General features: G+C 40.8%; 1 protein-coding gene across 2 annotated transcripts in view; it reads left to right on the top strand.

The window, feature by feature from the left end:
- EXOSC2 (exosome component 2) overlaps positions 1–17,500 on the top strand; it is a 491,325-nt gene that overhangs the window by 43,548 nt on the left and 430,277 nt on the right. The window lies entirely within an intron of this gene.

The following is a 17,500-nucleotide window of genomic DNA, read 5'->3' as shown; positions in this document are numbered from 1 at the left end:
CCTCTGGTAGGGGAGTTTACTAGCTGATCCAGGGCATTTGAGTTGATAAATTCCAGGAAGCGCTGGACCTGGGAGTTTGTACTTGAGTAGTTTTCTCAGTTAACGGTAGGGTAATTGAAATTACCCAATATCAGGGTGTTTGGTAGGACCTTCATGTTTTCCAGTGTCTCCAGAAAGGCGGAGTGGTGGTCCTGGGTCATGGAGGGTGATCTGTAGCAGGCCACAATTTGTATTTCAGATTTGCCCGATGTTAGTTGCACATGGATGATCTCAGAGGCATCATGCTGCGCCACTAACCTGGAGGTGTAGGTATCCTTGATGAATATGGATACACCCCCTCCTTTTGTGTTTCTGTCCATGTTCTGTAGCCGAAATGTGTGGTATGAATTGTAGCCCGGTAGTGTTGGGGTGCTCTCTGGAGCCTTGAACCAGGTTTCAGTTACTGCACAGATGTCGACGTTCTTCATACTGAGGAGTGCTTCGAGCGCGTACATTTTGAGATTTAAACTCCTGGCGTTGAGTAGCATAACCCTCATTTTTTTATTTGTGTTGTTTACGGAGGTGTGTTTGACTTTTGAGCCTTGCCTTAAAAAGGCACTATGGGGGCAGCAGGAGCCGTGGCCAGTATTCGAAAGCCTAGGGGAGACAGGTGCAAGCCGTCTCTTGCGAAGCAATGTGGCTTGTCGAGCATGTCATCCCAGGCTGACAGACACTGGATCCCCTTTGAATGACACCAGAAGCTTAGCCAATTATTGAAATTAATAATTTTTTTCTTTATACTGCGGTATCATTCTTGGTGAGGGTAGGATGCTACTCAAGGTCAGGTTCATACCCGCCTGGGCTACATGATCAGAGAGGTCTTCCATGTTTCTTTTTATGTAGTCCAGGGAGGTATGTCTCAGGTCACTCACACCATCGTGAACAATGACAGAGTCATGTTTCTACGTGTTCTGGAGTGATCTGAGCGCTTGTGTTATGTGGTGGATTCTGGATCCCGACAGGCAGCTAACAGTAACCTTCTCCTTGTCTTGTGAGTGAGAAGTCAGTGTGCCCGACTATAGAGTCGCCTATTACTAGTGTGTTGGGTATGTTATTTCGCCTTAAGGGCTGTGATTTTGTGGCACACTGACTTTGTGTTTTATGTGTTGTCTGGTTTGTGACGGGAGGTGCAGGTTTTTTGGGTGTCTGCTTTGGAGGTCTCTGATGCTTTTGCAGGTTTTTATTTAGAGCCTCCGAGTATGATTTTGTGTATTTATGTGTATTTTTTGCCAGTGCTGGTTTAGTATGTCTGTGTGAGGCTGGAGTTGTGGTGCAAGTGTTAACCTTCTCCTCATGACTGCCTGTTCCAATCTTGGGTGGAGAGAGCTTAGCCTCCAGTTTAGCTTTATAACTGCATCTCTTGCATATGTCATTGTTTTGTGGTAGGAGGAGAGGGTTGTCTGTGTACATGAGGCAGTTGTAACATTGCCTCAGGATACCCAGGTTCACCAGCTGGAGTGGAGAGTATACCTGAAATTACCCTTTGGTCATGAATAGTAGGGTGAGCTGCTTAGTTGGTTGGTTGGTTGGTGAGGGGTGAATAATGAGCCTTGCCCTGCTGGCCAATCAAGTGTTGAGATATATTAGTGCTTGCTATTAGGTCCGAGCAAGTGCTGGACTGTACAATGCTTTTTGAGTGCTTAGGTTGAGAGTTAGACTACTTTCAAGGGAAAAACTGAAGAGGAGACTTGGTGGAGCCGGGAATAAGTTAGGCCTAGCTAATCGGCGCTGCCCGGACGTGCAAAACTGTGCAAATGCGTTTTTTACAGCAGGGAAATGAAAGGGATAGAAATTAGCCCAAAATGGCCTATAAACTACTAACTTCTGGGCTGGAACCACTCCTCCAGGGACAGATGGCTGCTCAAAGCTCCCTCTCTCACAGGTGAACAAGTAATGTATGGACATCTCAAAAACTTGTAACACAGCCCTGAATTCAGCATGAGCCTGAAAACTGGAATATACTAGCTTAGAAAAGTGGGAAACAAGGAAACATTTTTTTTTTGAAAAGATAAGGCAAAAACAGTAAAAAAATACACTTAAAACAGCTTTAGATGACGACTACAAGCCATCAGAAAAGGCTTTTAAACAAATTACCCAGTTAACCAGTTAAAAAAATCTCAAAACTGTGCCCTGTTCCTGTAGTCTTCAATCAGACAAGTTCAAACTGCACACTCCTGCCACTGGGGTGCAGGGGAACCTTCTCCAAAAAAGAAGGCCTGCATTAGTGCTCAAGTTATACAAACAAAGCTAGATTCAGCAGGCCTGAATCTAGTTTATGCGACAGCAAACAAGGCACACCAATTTCAGTAAAAAACAATTAAATTATGCAGGGCACAATAAGCCTCTAACAAGACATTTCCAGCTCAGAATGGCAGAGTCCAGCCTCTCCACCCAGAAGAGTGCAGACCACAAACCTTCTTAATGTAAAATGACTGGCCTGAAGCCCAAGTGCTTAACCCAGAACTAATACACTTTTAGAATAACAGACACTGAGCCTTCAATCAGCTGTTCCCAACTTAGAAGGATGTAAGCTACCTGTCCTGCCATAACAGTGCAGACCACAAGCATTCTTAATGTAAAACAACTGGTCTGAAGCCCAAGTGCTTAAACCAAAAGGCTTAGAATGATAGTTACTCCAAACAGTAATAAATACAATTGAGTACTTTTAAGATGACGCAAAAGCAAAATAAAGTAATAAAGTAGGAAGAAACCCAAATACAGTAAAAGCAGAAGAGTAAAGTGCAGTTTTTTTTGTTGAGTGAGCAAATGAGATGGGCCAAGGAGGAGTATCCAAATGCAAATTTACAAGAGGGGCGTGCAGTTTCAAAGCCACCACGATTAACACCAAAACAAAAGCAGGGAGGGGGGGTGGGGAACTAACTGAAAAATCAGAGCCACAACTTCCAGCTAGATAGTACTCAATGCAACACAAATAAATCAATTTAAGTGCTGTATTGTTTGAAAAAAGTGCATATAAAGATTTACTTAAATTCACTTATACATCCAGTTGATTACAGGTAGGTCTTAGCTGGCCAAAGCTCAGAGTTTAAGCAGAAAATAATACAAAGTGTACCACTTACATAAGGCAGAAATCGAATATCAATGAAGTGAAACTACCCCCACTTATCACTGGCTATGCAGGAAGTCTGAGCACTAAATTCTAACAAGCATTAACTGAAAATAAAAGACTGCGGTGGTGGTGCTGCGGTAGCGTTGTCGCCTCACAGTTAGATGTTGCACGTTCGATTCTCAGTTAGAGCGTCTTCTGTGTGTTGACATGCGTGGAGGGCGTTCCTTCGCTGAAGGTTGTGCACTAGGCCCGGCAAGCCAGCACGTAAAAATCTACTGCCAATCATTAGCGGACCAGAGTTCCGCTGTGGCGACCCCTAACCCGGAATAGCTGAAAGACGGTATTAACTGAAAAAAAGAGAGCCACAACTTCCAGCTAGATAGTATTCAATGCAAAACAAATACATCAATTTAAATGCTGTATTGCTTGAAAAAAGTGCAGATAAAGATTTACTTAAATTCACTTGTACGTCCAGTTGATTGCAGGTAGGTCTTAGCCGGCCATTGTCATTGAGACTTAATTCTCCCATTTTGCAAGAAACTCCACATAGAGTTTCTAGGGCTCCATCCGCCTCCTCTTCCTTCAGGTCTATGAAGAGCCTATCTGAAGCTGATGTGGACAGGATGGTGAGAAAATTGTTTAGGACCAAAGTTCAGTTGGGAGTTCTTCCGACTCAGTCTGCTGTTGGAACCGTGAGCTTCAGACCAGCCCAATAGTGACTCCTACTCTGATCTGCCTTTTGGCTTTGGAGGTTCAAGGTCAGAGAATTTCATGATTGTCTAGGTCAGATCCTAAGACATGGCCATCTACTCAGATGTCTTCTGTGATCTAGATGGCACCAACAGTGTCTGAGATGGAGGGATCTGGGCGCCATATCTTCAGCCAGTGATTTGGGGGTATGGATTAGATTTCAAGATTTTTATGAGCTATCCCTTCCCCTTGGGGCCTCAATGCTAGCTCGGCTCCAACATCTGTTTCAAGACAGGGTCATAGAGAAGTCTTGGATTTCTCCAGACAGGTGGCTTCAACCTCTGCTGTGGTGGTCCTGGACTCCCCATTGGCATCTGCGTTTGAGGCAGTGGAGATAGGACATCCTTACTCCTCTCTAGTCCTCCCCCTCCACAACGGTCTCCTCTGGGTCCTGAGTCTGCTCTTTCTGTCTCATCAGGGCAGCCTATCCATTCTAGCCTCAAGAGTCCTTTTATAGGACTCTCTCATGCTTCCGGGTCCTTTGTAGATCACCCCCACAAGGAAGTCCCCCTGAAGCGTACGTGCAATAGGAGGCACATTTATTCCCTACAGGAGTCTCTGACAGAGGGCACTGACTTTAGTGAAGTTGAGGGGTTCCCCAAGTCATCCCTTCAGGATGCCTCATTCAGAGAAATTTTCAAACTTCTGAGACAGAAAGGTGGTGTCTTTCAAAGCCCCTTCTCTTGAGGAATTTGTGTTTCTGGAGGTTTTCGGAACCGTCTCAGCTACGTTCTGGCTGGTACCCCTGGCGAATGAAATGGTAGACCTTATTTTCCCGTCAGGATTGAAAAGATTTTGATTGCAACAGAACCTATCCCTAAGAAACTGGTAAGTACTTTGTTGCACCTAAGGACTGTGTTCATTGTAGATGGATCCCCCAGTTAAGGCCATGGTGGTTGCCGTAGCCACCAAAAAGAAACTTGCTGAGGAAAGTCTCTCTGTCCATCCCCCTAACAGAGTGTGTAGAGTACTGGATAGATATGGGACGCAAATTTTGCTTCAGCGACCTTGTTCTGTAGCAGCTGAATTATTTGGCACATTTTACAAGGTTTTGGAGAGATTTGATGAAGGAACTTACCAAATCCTTCTCAGGGTCCATGTTGGGAGGATAAAAAGACTGTTTCTTTGCAAATGGCCACCCTACTTTTCCTGTCAAATACCTCTATGCATCTAATTATTCACACGCTGCAGAAGGTGCTTTGAGAGCAGCAGGTTCAGGCATTACCATTAGGAAGCATGCCTGGATGCACCTATGCAACTTTGTGTAGCCCTACAAGATGTCTTTCATAAGTGGACCCTTTGACTCTACCTTATTTGGACCTGAAGTTAGAGATGCTGTCCAGTAGTGAACAGGATGGGAAAACCTTATCTGTCCTATGGATACATTTTCTACCCCTTAGAGGGCGTTCTCAGGAAACCAGAAAGGGGATAGAAATGTGTGGTTACGAAAATCACAAGGGTTCTCTCAGGACTCCTGTGGAGATAGAACCCCCAGTGGCAGAGGAGGAAACTCTAATGACTGATGTCACCCACATGATAGGGGATGCCTGCAAAACCAAGGCTTCAGAGGCCCCTTTTCTGACCAGCCTTTTTAGCGACCCTGAATGGTTGCCTGACTACTGCAGTCGGGAGGCATTTTGAGGGGTGATTATCTCTGCAGTGGGAAGCATGGATGTCCATCAACACAGTTGTCTGGGTGCAGAGAACAATTACCAAGAGGCTATTAACATTCCCTTCCCCCACCCATCCATCCAGAAAATAATTCTTGACATGCCATCCTGTCAGAGGAAAGAAGCAGCCTCAGAGGTATAATATCTGCTAAGAAAGTGTAATCCAAGAGATCCCACCAGACCAACGAGGATGTGGAATTTATTCAGGATTCTTTATGGTGCCAGAGATGATGGGGGATCTTAGGCCAGTATTGGACCTAAGCCACTTAAACCAATTTTTCAAACACTCCAAGTTCTGAATGGTCATGATTCAGTCCATTCTCCTGTTTTGAGGAAGGATGATTAGATGTGTTCGATAGATCTCTTAAGATGTGTAATATCATGTAAAAATAGACATACCATGAGATATTTTTGCTTCCAGCTAGAGCCAGCCACTTTCAATTCAGTGAACTGCCCTTCGATCTCACCACAGCCCTCCGGATCTTCATCAGATGCATGGCAGTGGTTGCAGCTCACTTGAGATTGTTGGAATTGTAGGTATTTTCTTATCTCAACAACAGTTTCCTCATGTCTTCCACCAGACATCTACTGCCACGTGCCAAGGACTATGTTTGTCATAACCTGGGCATCACAGTCAACTACAAGCCTCATCTCATTCCCACCCAGACACTAGAGTTCAAAGGGGCTTATCTGGATACAGTTTAAGTTCTTATCTGGATACAGTTTAAGTTCTTATCTGGATGCAGTCTCTTAAGTTGCTTGACTTCTTCAATCCAGATTGTCAAAATTATAGCTTCAAGAGAAAGGTCTGCTATCTCTTTAGTCACCAGCAGCCATGTTAATCCTTCAGCTTTTGGGGTCAGTGGCAGTCTCCATAACCCTTTTATCTTTATCAAGATAGTACATGAGAGTGTTAGAATGAACTGTAGCAGTCTAGTGGTATATGAATTGATGCCCCATGACATCTCTCATTCAGATCACAAAGATCTGCCATCTACATGTATCCTGGTGGATTCGCGCACCAGATGTTTTGCAGGGCTGCCTCTTTGTTATACCATTGTCAAGCCCATTGTGACCACTGACACTTCCCAGTTGGAGTGGGGAGGGTATTACCTGGGGCAGACAGTTCAAGGTATGTGGTCTCCCTTGGAGGCCAACCTTCACATCAGTGTCCTAGAGATGAGGGCAGTCGTACTGTTGCAGGCATTAAGACCATCCTACTTCAGGGTATGATTGCTATACAGACAGATTTGTCTGTGGTTTGCTACATCAACAAATGGGGGGAACCCTGTGTTCTCCCTTTTGTTGGGAGACAATGTGAGTGTGTGGCAGTGGGCAAACTCTTCCAACCACTTTGTTTTAGTAGCGCACATTCTGGGGAAGACCATAATTTTAACAGACAGAAGACATATTCTTATGCCTCATGAGTGGTCTCTCCAGTCTTTGGTGTTGGAACAAAATTTTGCTATTGGGGCCAGCCATGCTGCGAACTGTTTGCCTTTGCAAGCAATTCCAAATGCAGCAGTTTTTTCCCCTGATCTCCTGGTGGTGGGGGAGGGGGTTCACTGGGGATGCTGTTTTCCATGGTTGGCCCCCAGGACTCCTTTATGCCTACCCTCCCATACCTCTCATGTCAAAGCTTTTACAGAAAGCTTCTCAACGGAAAAGCAAGGTGATCCTCATTGTCCTATTCTGGCCTCGACAACTTTGGTTCCCATTCCTTTGGCCTTATCTAATATACCCCTCCTTGGGTTCTGTCTCACCCCTTCAGACTGCCTCACCTGGACTTACAAGCCCTCAGATTGACTGCATGATTTCTTTATTTCCAGTGATGACTAGACAGCCAAGGCTTTCTTCCCAGATGTTACACACACGTATTTCTTAAAAAGTCTTCACTAGGAAGATGTATAAGAGCAAATGAAAATCATCCTCTGTTTGTACTAACAAAATAAAGCACCTGTTCTTGCAGTTTTAGAATTTCTGGCTTCTGTTTTTCATAATGGAGCACATTACTGGACAATCAAAGGACAGCTGGCTGCAATCTTCAGTTTTTATGTAGGCAAAGATCATTTGTTATTGGCCTCCCTTAAGTTATGCAAGGCCGTCCTAAAGGTGCATTTTTGTGTAGGCTTCCTATTAAGGACCCTACTCCTCCTTGGGATTTCATGATTCTTCTCCAGGCCTTGACTCAGTTTCCCTTTGAACCCATGGCAAACTCTGATTTAAAACCTTTGTCTTGAAAAAACATTGTTCTAGTTGCTATTACATTTGCTAGAAGAGTTTTGGCACTTCAGGCTTTATCTTGCCAACCACCTCATATACTTCTTTTATAAAGGTAGGGTTTCTCTCTGCACCAGACTATCCTTTCTTCCAAATGTAGCTTCTGAATTCACCCTTAACCAGTCCATTAATTTACCAGCATTCTTCCAAAAATTCTCCATTAAAGGGGGAAATATACTTCATTTATTGGATGCACACACAGTCTTACGATTTTATCTCCACAGAACAAGCACTTTCTGGAAATCTGACCAATTGTTTCTTTCATTTTCTAAAACTAAGTTGGGACAATCTGTGTCTAAAGTTTCATTAGATTGACAGCTCACTGAATATATTTTTTATGTTTGTGAACACAAGGATTTGTCTTTACCAAGACCATCAAGAGCACATTCCACAAGGTCAGTCCCCACTTCTTTTGCTTTCTTATCCAGAACTTCTGTAGATGACATTTGTGCAGCTTGGTTCAGTGTTCATACTTTCATAGCTGATTACAAGTTGCATATACTTTTCTAAGAACAGGATGGCATTTGGCTCTGCTGTACTCCAGAGTATCCTTCCATGTGACCACCTGGGTTGATACTAGGTAGGGACTCTGTCCCAAAGATTGAGGAATGGATGAAAAAGCCAACATCAGATACAAAAGTTAAGTACTCACATAGCGGTGCACCTGTGTTGTCTGTTTTCATCCTTCCTCAACCTGCCCTCTCTCTTTCTCTCTTCCACTGGAAGAAAATATTCATATGGTCTCCTGTTATGATCTGAGGGTATTCCTGTCTTTGGTCTTTCCCTCTTTTATCTCTAGATACCTTTTAAGTTATATTTTTAGTCATTTATAGAGTTGTTTTTGTATATATTAATATCAAGAGGGCAAACTTGCCCTGAGATAATCTGGGGGTTGGGAGAGGGGTATGAGTAAGCAGTGAAGCTTGAGTTACAGTTCGAGTCTGAGAAGTGGCCGAAGTCAGATCCGAGGTGAGATCCAAAACCCAAAGGTTGATGAATGATGAAAACAGATGTATCGTTATGGTGAGTACATAACTTTTGTATTTGGATCTTCAGACCTTCGTAAAGGAGCACGTTTTCTGTAGTGATTTTTAGATTGTTAGTGTTGAAAGAAGCCTTAAATGTTCATGATTTTGTTTGCTTCAGGTGTAGTGCAGGACTGAGCATTTAAACTGTAGGCCTTAATAAATGGGCATTATAGGGAATATTCCCTTTATTGGATTTTGTGTAATCGCATATATTTGTTAGGATTACAGTTTAAATATTAAATATTGCAGTGGCACTGATGATGAGCATGTATGTAGCAGTTTGGATCACATTTACGTTTAGAAGGTGATGTGCCTGACTTGCCTTCTTCTTGTATTTCCCACTTAGACATGCATGGTGTTATGCCAAAGACCTGGTAACTCTGGCTTCCACTTTTGAGGAATGGTTACTGGTTGTGAGGTTGGAACTTAGCGTTAGCAGTGAAAGTGACAGTGAGTCAGCATCTATTTTGGAAAATTGTTAAGGGGGAAATGGCCAGGTGCACAGAATTCATGTAGAGGCTGGAGCTGACATTATAAACAAACTTTGTGGGTTAATGTGCTGATTCTGGGGATGGAGCTTAAGATAAACAGGAAAAGTGACAATGTGGAGATGTCTGCCTTGGGCTTTTTAAGGGTAAACACACTTTTGCACAGTTTCATTCGGAATCCATTTGGAAGCTGTGCCTGGCATTGTGAGGAGGAGAGGGATGTTAGTAGCAGTTTTTGGAAAGAGACAGTTTTGGGAAAACTCTACCGCTTTTCATATGAGGATTGGTGAAACTGAGGGAGCACAGGTTTGTGAGGCTGTTTTATGTTTAACATATAGGGTAATTAGGAATATTGGGAGAGGGATGCAAGAGCAGTGTACTTCTAGGTCTTGTTGTATTCCAGTGTTTGTTTACATTCTTAAACCTGGTTGGGGTAAGGACCACTAGTACACATTTGAATAATAGGCGACATGGGGTGGGGGAAATACAATTTCCATGGCTGCATTTAGATCCTTTTCTGGAGGTAATCCTTTATGATTAGTAGACATTGATGTTGTACAAAAACATGAAGGCTAATGTTTGTGCCTATAAATTGTGTTACTACCTCCCAAGTATGAGCTGTAAGTTGTGACACATGGATAGCCATAGTATTTTTCCTTGTTGTCCACAGCATTTTTCCTTGTTCACAGCCAAGTTCACTGCATTCAGTTTTATTTAGCAGAACATGAAGCTGCAAGGGCAGTAGTCCTGAACTAAGGAGAGTAAAAGGATGTGCATTAGAATGGGTGTGGTGAATTGGCAGAGAGACTTATTTGTAAGGAGTTGAGGAAAAGGCTTTCTTATTTTGAGGTAATTAGCAAGTGAAGGCCAAGCCATGCATTAGTGTGTAAAACATCTGCATTTCAAATTTCACCCCCCACCCGCTGAATGTGAAAATTGAGTCAACTGTTTTTGCTGTTGTGTGGGAGAGAGAATTTGTGCTAAATGGTGTTTCCTGATGTGGTTAGTGAAACTTGGAAGTGCAGTACAGTAGTGCAAGTCTGATTTTCTTTTGGGTATATAAGATTTTTGTACTGTGGTATTAAGTACTTGATCAGAAGTCAAAGCACAGTAAGAATTGCAGCACTCTAGTAAAACTAAAATTAATATTCAGAACATAGAACAAATATTCTTTTGGGTCAAAATAAAAGAATGGAGATCTGAATTATATTTTGAGATGATCTAATTTCTAACTCTGTACTGCTTTTATTTTTTTTATTTAATTTTATTTATTTATTTGCTTTTGCTTACTAGGAAAATCAGTCTGGGAACTGAAATGCCCATTTTCAGCAGAGACCCAGGGCGAAAACTCCAAAACAAGGCTATAAATACATTTATGACCATTCAAAAGAAAAAACTGTCACCAAATATTGTTTACAAAGTAAACCAAGTTAAGAAAATACATGCTTACAAGATATGGTGAATAGAATAAAAAATACTATATTAAAACACCCGCATAATAGCCATAATGGACAGAGATGGATTTTGTACCATAATCTATAGGTGTGGTACAGTTGCATAGTTTATTAGCTGCCAGGTGATATTTTATGACAGGTTTGAATTGTTGCATGTTACTTAAAAGCTTGGTGTGGTTTGGAAGTTTTTTCCATGCCTTGGACATGGTGACCGAGAATAACGAGTCAGCATAATAATTATTAGATTTATTGGCAAAAGTTTAAGTTCCAAGGATCTTGGGGTTCTGTTTGGTACATGTTACTGGATGAGATTTGACAGTGAGGGTGTTTTAAATGGATGATGAAGTATTTTTTGTGTGCTGTGAGTAGCTGGGAGAGAGTAATGTATTGTAGTTCAAACTAGTTGAGGGTACTGAGCACCATACAGTGATGGGAGTGGTTTGGGAGGCTGCAGGTGTATGTGCAAATTGTGTTGTAAGTACTTTCTAGTTTATGCTTGGTGGAAGAGTTTAGATTTGTAAATTTTGTTGAAGCATATAGGGAGGTAGAAAGGAGAAGGGAGGTGGCAGCCCCTTTTTTTTTTTTTTTTTTTTTTTTTTTTTTGGTAATTTTATCACTTAGCAGGTACTTTGCTCTGTAAAGAGACCCCAATGTGTAGTATCTATATTTGCCTACAGTGTCAATGTGCAGATCAAATTTTAACTTAGTGATCACGCCTAGTAATTTTATGTTGGTGACATTTTCAATTTTTGTGTTTTGAGCAGACAGTATTAAGGTCAGTGTTCTGATTTATGATTTTAGGAAGGAAAAGGTTTATTTATTATTTTATTTTACATTAGTTGACCGGGATAGTCTAACTGGATTTATGTCCATTTTCAGTAGAGTCCCGGGGAGATAAGCTCCAAGAGATTACTAGACTACTAACATACAGGTACTAGTTGTTATACAGTTAAATACTACAAATTTTAAACAGTTCAGGAATCTTCACAGTTTATACAAAAAAAGTTACAAGCATTAGATAAGATCTTTTAGACTTTAAGTACAAGACTTCATTAGTAACTAGAAAGTAATTGTTAAACAAATGCATACTTCAAGTTTCAACAGTTCAGCAATGTTCACAGTTTAAACAATACTTGTTGCCTGCCTTAGGTAGGATGCTTTAGAATTATTTGCAGAAGAATTTAGCTAGATATTTTAAATTATCTCTATTAGGATAAGATATGTTTTTGCCTAGGATGGGCCTTGATCTAAAAAGACACAGATAGAGCAGGAATTAGGTCTTAAGAAAGGGTATTTGGGTTATAGTATGAGATTAGTCTGGATTTGTACAGGGACATAACCAATGGGTTTTAAGATAGAGTTTTAGATTGTGTTTAAAAAGTGTAAATGAAGACAGTGATGTAAGTTCATGGGGGAGTTGGTTCCAATACTTTCCAACTGCATTTGAGAACAGAGCATCTCCTGCCATGATATTAGATTTACATGTTGATACAAGTAGTTTATTAGATGAGCGTAAAGTTGAGAAGTTCTTATATTGGGTAATGAGACTAGCAAGTATTGAGAGGTGGGAAAAGGGTTTTGTGTGCAATGGTGAGTTGTTTAAAGTGAATCTGATTCAGAAGCTCTAACCAGCCTAATTGTTTCAGATTATGGCAGTGATGGGTCCTAAAGGAGGAAGCAGTAGCAAATCTGGCAATGTTATTGTAAGCGTTGGCTAGCTTGTTAAGGTTATTGTTTGACAAGTTAGTATATATGGAAGAAGCATAGAGAAGTGTGGAGATAAGGTGGGAATAGGCAATAGTGGTTCTGGCTAGTGGGGAGAGAAAGGGTTTTATCCTATAGAGGGAGCCTAGTTTCCTGTTGACAGTTTTTATGGTATTGTTGATATGGGTTTCAAAGTTCAGGTTGTTATCAATGGTTACCCCTAGAAGTTTAGTTGTTGGATCGGGAGAAATGAGTGTACCATTATTGGATAAGATTGAGAAGTTCATTGGGAGTGATTTACGGGTAGGAGTGAAGATGAGGAGTTTGTTTTCTTGGGGGTTCAAGAGGAGGCAGCATTGTAGAAACCAAATTTTCTGTTTTATTGAACATTGTCTGAGTTGGAGTCTGTAGTTGGGATTGAGATTTAGCTGAGCAGATTATTGTTGAATCATCTGCATATTGTACACAGTTAGTTAAAGGAATAGCTAGGTTGAGGTCATTGATAAATATTGAGAAAAGGAGGAGGGGGCCCAATATAGAGCCCTGAGGAACACCTAGGGTAACTGGGAGATGGGATTAGAGGTTGTTGTCCCATAGCACTGCCTGCTGTCTATTATCAAAGTTGGACTAGAACCATTTTATAGTCTTTGTGTCCAGAGAGAAGGATTTTAGAATATTGAGAAGTAAGTGGTGGTTGACCATGTCAAACGCTTTTGAAAGGTCGATGAAAAGTGCTGAAGAGAGAAGATTGTTGTTACGGTTTTTATTGATGCTGTCAGTGAAGAGATAGGAGTGCAGTTGTTGTACTGTGGAAAGGCCTGAAGCCATGTTGAGATTTGGCTAGTAAATTGTTCTGGAGTAGGTGGTCTAGTAACTGTCTGTGGATGTACTTTTCCATTATTTTAGCTAATAGGGAAAGTAGAGCTATGGGACGATAGTTAGAATATTCTGTGGAGTTTCCACCCTTGTGTCGGGGGATAATGTAGGAGATTTTCCAGATGGTGGGAATAGTGCTTTCTAGTATGGTTCTGTTTGTCAGCAATGATACAGGATAAGCTATTACTTTGGCTGCCTTTTGCAGGTATTCAGCAGGTAGCTGGACAGCTGAGGGGGTAATAGGTTTTAGTTTACTTAAGGGGTTGCAGATGAGGGAAGTTGGGACAGGTTGCAGGTTTAGAGTTGGGAGAGAGTTAGTAGTATTGGTTGGAAGGGCAGACCTTTCGGCTGTTAGTTGATTAGCAAGTGTTTGGATGGTCTCAGTGAAGAAGTTATTAAAAGCATTAGCAGTTTGCTTTGGATTGTCGGAATTTGATCCTATAGGGGGTGGTGTTGCGGATTGGCCTAGTTGAAGTAGTCTGTTTATGCTAGCCCAAAACTTTTGTGGATTATTTTGGTTGGTCTGTTAGAGATGGAAGTAAAAGTTTTTTTATCTTCGAGTATAGCTTTCTTAGTCTCATTTCTTTTTTTGCCTGAATTGTTGTTGGTCTACGGGGTTTTTACTTGTTCTTCATAGTGCCCAAACTTTATTTCTCTGTTGAATTTTCTGCCTGGTTTTCCTTGTAAGCCATTGGGTGGGTTTAGATTTAATTTTGATGGAACGCTTTGGTGCATGGTGGTTAAGGATTGTTAAGAGTTTTGAGTTAAAGTAGTTTGTTGCTTCGTCAAGTGGGAGGTATTTTATAGGTGACCAATCACATTCTTTTAGTACAGCTTGGAAGTTATTGGGGTTAAAGTTTCTGTTGCTTCTTATTGTTTTATATATGGTTGGGTTGTGTGAGCTTGACCTTTGCCTGATTATGTAAGTGAGAGAATGGTCACTTATATCATCAGGGAGGGTCCCTACATTATAGAGTTGTTGGTGATTGATTATTAGAATCCTTTCTAGGATGGATTCTTTGTTATTGGGTTTATTAATTCTGGTTAGGGAGTTAATTGTTTGTGAGAAGCCATTAAGGTTAATATGGAAGGTTGGTGATTCAGTAGAGCAGTCCTTCCAGTCTATATTAAAGTCTCCAAGAATTATTGTCTCTTGGAATTTTTGTGGAGAGTTCAGCAAGGATACCTTCCAGAGTGGTGGTGGTGATGTTACCAGGAGGCAAGTAGATACATATTATATTTAGGGATTTGCTGGGATTAAGTTGAAGTTTGGTGCTAATGATTTCTGCATTGTTTTCAGAAGAGGAACCAAGATCTAGTATAGATATTTGTAGCTCTTCTTTATAGAGGATAGCAACACCCCCCTCCTTTTTTCACTTTACGGTCTTGTCTCAATACCCAGATTGAACAACTTGTGTAGTGGGTTTTAGCCATTTTTCTGTTAAAGTATATCAAAAGAATGAACATCCAGCAGAGCATGGAGGTGGGCAATTTTATTATTTATGCTGTGAATATTGAGGTGAGCTATATAGAGTGAGTTGGGAGATTTAAATGGGATATTTGGGGTAGAGGGAACATGAATTTGTGGTTCTGTGCTTGTTTTTTGCCCTGGTCCTGGGTTAGGATGAATGTCCCCATCTAGTAAGGAGAGGTGTAACAGTTTGTTTAAGGGATTGTGGAGGTTAAAGTAATGGTGAAGAGGTGTTTTTAGGTTTTTGATAGTTGTATTTGATATGGGTCAGTCTGTGATATTTAGCAGGTAAATAGCTAGGTAAAGATGTTATATTTATGTGTTCTGGGGAGTTAATTAGAGGTATAGTACTTGTTTGTGCATTAGGGAAGTTCAGCTGTAAATATTTTGACTGTTCATATGAGGTTAGCAGGTAGGCTGCTGTTAGAGAAAGTAGAAGAAAGACAATGATTAGGAGCCTTAGCTGGATTTGGAAAGGTCGTGTTTGCATAGTGACTAATAAGCTTACTGGTGTTCTTTAAAGGGGAGGAGTTATACTAGGGGGTGATTAGAGAGAGGTGTATGTAGAATGTTAAGATAACTATTGTGATTGGATTGGAGAGGAAGAGGGTGTGGTGAGGATGTATAAGCTTAGGAGCAGTAGGGGTGAGTGGGAATTGGGGTAGGGGAGCGGAGTGAGCCCACAGGGCGAACGGAGCAGTTAGAGACAAGAGAGGTAAGGAGCTGAAAAGAACAATCAGTTGAAGCAGGGATTACAGTAGGTAGGTAACCCTAAATACCGGAATAAACTTAAGAGTAGATAATAGAGCTATTTGGAGGGTGTGTGAGAGCTAACCATAAAAATAAATGTTATGGGCTACAGTTTAATAGCAAGTCTGTGGATAAACAGTATATAGAAAAGTTGTAGTATAGGTCAGGAGAAAGCTTCAAGGCCTGAAAGGGACAAGTCTGGTGGCCCAAATTAATTTATTGTAAGCAGGGTAAAAAAGGAGGGAGTTTAGGTTCCTAATGCAAGAAAAGAAGTAGTGGTTCCGAGTGTCTTTAAATGGTGGAAAAAGTAGATTAGACTGGTTACAGAGTGGGGATGGAGTAAAGCTGCTGGTTTTCCTGGCTAGCGCTTTATAGCCACCTAGATCTAATAGGTTATAGGCTATACTGGCCGTGATAGTTTAGACACATACTTTCATGCTCCCTTTACTGAGAAAGTACAGGGATAGGTTGCTCAACTGTGGAGACTGAAGGGAGTTTGGACAGAGTCCTTGTTCTTCAGGTTGTTACTTTCTGTGTCCTAGAGCAGTGTACTCAGATTGGAGAGCTGGGATTGTTTTAGGAGGAAAAGAGAGAGAGAGAAAAATAGTAGAAACAAGATATTTAGTTTAGTATCAAAGGCATTGTAATTAAACAGAATATTACAAGCATGTAATCACGTAGAACTGTACAAAAATGTAGCTCAGGCTATCAAGTTCTCAAGTTGTCTAGAAAGATGCATCACTCCTTACAAGTCTTCTAATAAGTATTATAGCAAGTCCTTATCAAAAGTAAGTCAGCAAAATTCTGGTCAAATCTTATTATTCTAACTAGGCTAGGAACAAGACTATAGGAAGCTACAAGGTATATATCCAGTTAGGTAACAATGATAGCTGTAAAGTTATCATTAGCGCTAACACTATAGAGCAATGACTATAACTATAGCTTAACTATAGCTTACATTAATAATGTAGTTCACGCTTTTTATTAGCAGCTCATATATATAAGTAAATAATGCAGATAGTAACTATATATGTAAGCCTATATGTGCTTAATGAACATAAGTATTGTAAAAGCATAGCATGGTTAAATAAGCATATACAATTATTCCTGTATGAGTGCTATCTGCGAAAACATTTACAATTGTTACAGCGCTCCCAATGTTTTTAATCATAGACCTGAAACAATAACCTTAGGTGGACATTGCAGGGAAGTAGATTTGTATAACTTAATGCAGGGACCTTGGACATAGTAAATATGTGGGAGCATTAAGAAAAGTAAAGACTCAAGCATTACAAATACTACATTAAATGACCACTCATATGGGGCATCTGATTTAAGGTGGTGCAGATTTTACATCAATGTTTAAGACTTAAGAACACCCTTCAGGTAGTGTACTGTAAAAACAAATTCACTTAGTAATACTTAGTCAATATGTCTAATGGTACACTAATTCATTGAGGACGAACCTGAATTCTAATGAAGCTATGGATGTGGATATTTAGCTAAGGCAAAGCTCAAGTTTAGAATTAGCCTATCCGTTCATGTTTTCTTTTATTGTTATCTAAGTTATCTATATTGGCTAGTTGCGGTGCAGTCCTAGCGTTCTCACATATACCTCTTATCCTTGTTGAAATTTACTAATGCTACTTGTGTAAAAATCAGCCATGTTTGTACATTTCACATTAAATTAGCTAGTAGAGGTGCAGTTAGTGATTACCATAAGCACCTATTACTCTAGATGCAATCTTAAATGTAGGCAAATACGTCTCCTCATTTATTTCTTGGTCTGCTTTTAAACTATATTGGCTAGAGTATTCTGTTATGGCTTTCCAGACACTCCGCTAATCTGTGGTGAAGATGCAAGTAAGAGCCAAATTATGACTTTGCACAGGTATCCCGGCCCCGATACCGCTCTGCTAT

The sequence above is a fragment of the Protopterus annectens genome, chromosome 16.part0, assembly GCF_019279795.1.
Source record: "Protopterus annectens isolate FY-2018-M chromosome 16.part0, PAN1.0, whole genome shotgun sequence".
Taxonomy (NCBI): Eukaryota; Metazoa; Chordata; order Ceratodontiformes; family Protopteridae; genus Protopterus; species Protopterus annectens.
The sequence above is the reverse complement of the archived record's forward strand: the minus strand, read 5'-3'. Positions and strand labels throughout refer to the sequence as shown.